This window comes from Chiloscyllium plagiosum, unplaced genomic scaffold (genome assembly GCF_037043375.1).
Source record: "Chiloscyllium plagiosum isolate Xiang-an unplaced genomic scaffold, Cpla_swu_hap1 HiC_scaffold_35, whole genome shotgun sequence".
NCBI classification, from domain to species: Eukaryota; Metazoa; Chordata; class Chondrichthyes; order Orectolobiformes; family Hemiscylliidae; genus Chiloscyllium; species Chiloscyllium plagiosum.
This window is the reverse complement of record NW_028270173.1, coordinates 9,438,202-9,440,298: the sequence shown is the minus strand read 5'-3', so window position 1 is coordinate 9,440,298 and position 2,097 is coordinate 9,438,202.

Sequence of the window (2,097 nt, the reverse complement as noted above, 5' to 3'; positions counted from 1 at the left end):
TGATGGGGTTGGGGAGTGGGTGGTGTGGAGTGCGTATGGGGGTGTATGGTGGTGGGTGGGGGGTGTGTGTTGTGGGGTGGGGGTTGGGGGTGTGGGGTTGGGGGTGTGGGGTGGGTGTGGGGGCTGTATGGTGGGGGTGTGTGGGGTGTGGGGGTGTGGTGTGGGGTGGGGGGCATGGGGTGGGGGGGTGTGTTGTGGGGTGGCAGGGTGTGGTGTGGGGTGGGGTGCGTGTGGGCTGTGGGGTGGAGGTGTGTGGGGTTTGGGATGGGGGTTGGGGATGTAGGGTTTGGGATGGTGGATTGGGGATGTGGGGTGGGTGTGTGTGGGGTTTGAGGGTGGGGGGTGTGGGTCGGGTGGGTGTATGGTGGGGTGTGGGAGATGTGGGGTGGGGGTGTGTGGCATGGGGGGGTGTGGGGGTGTGGGGGTGTGGGGGGGTCAGGGGTGGGGATTCGGGGGTGTGGGGGATGGGGTGGTGGGGGGTGCTGGGGAAGAATCAATTGTTGGGTGTTAAAACGAGGAAGTCACAAATGAGGGCACACTGCCTCCTTGTGGTGTATTGGAAGATGGCAGCCTTGGCAGACTGAAAGCGAGTGTTTGGCAACTTTGGCATTGCCAAAGGATGGCATTCAGCCCGTCATGTCTGCATGAGCATCATGTCTCGGTGCCAATCTCCTGCCTTTTTGCCCTGGACCCTGAGCATGGTTCCTGTTGGCAGAGTTGGTGAAAATGCTCTCGAGAGGTGCCTCACCACATTTCCCAGAAGGCCATGCTAGCCCCCCAAGGAGCCGCTCAGTGCACAAGGAACGTCACATTGTTCTATCACATTTCAATTCCAATCCATGCCCACCTGCTTGTCAACCCTTTGCCAAGCAGGAGGACCTAGCCCATGCAGCCCTTTCACAGGTTTGATTTGCTCTCGGCTGTCTCCAGTGAGCGAGAGTGAAGAGGATTGACAGAAGGAGAGATCGCTTTGTGCACTGGAATGAGATTGGGGCTCAGCCACAGAGGCCGAGTGAACAGCCGGGGGGGGGGGGGGGGGGGCAGTGGGAGCTCGGTGAGATTGGGGCTCAGCCACAGAAGCTGAATGGACAGCCGGGGGGGCAGTGTGAGCTTGGTGAAGCTCACTGCTTGCACAAAGCTGGTGTTCTGTGTGTCAGTGGACTGTCTAATATCCTGGGCAAACCCAACACCAAGACGTGAGGGTGATGGAGCAGTGTGAGTGGCTGTCGAGGAGAGCTGAGACTGACCGAATTCTGAGGGACTTTCCAATACCTGGTCATCGAGACTGAGGAATTATGATACCCTGTGGTATCCCCTGGCCAAATGGCAGCTGTAAATGTTCCTGAATGTCCTTCTCTATCTCTCTGTGTCTCTCTCACACAAACCCACACACACACACATACACAAACCCACACACAGAAACCCACACACACACACACAGACACACGCATACACTCACACACACACTCACACACATTCACAAACCCACACACACACACACACACACACACACAGACACACACACAGACAAACCCACACACACACATACAGACTCATACACATTCACATACACACAAATACACACACACAGACACACAAACCCACACACACACACAAACCCACACACACACAAACCCACACACACACACACACAAACCCACACACACAAACACAAACCCACACACACACACACACAATCACCCACACACGCACACACACACAGACACACACACTCACACACACAGACACATACACACATACACAAACCCACATACACTCACACACACAGACACACACACATACCCACACACACACACACAGACACACACACAGACACACACACACACACCCACACACACACAGACACACAGACACACACACACAAACACACACACACACACAAACACACACACACAAACACACACACACACAAACACACACACACACACACAGACACACACACACAGACACACACACACACAGACACACACACAAACACACACACACATATACACACACACATATACACATATACATACACACAGTCACACACAGAGACACACACACGTACACACACATACACTCACACACACACAC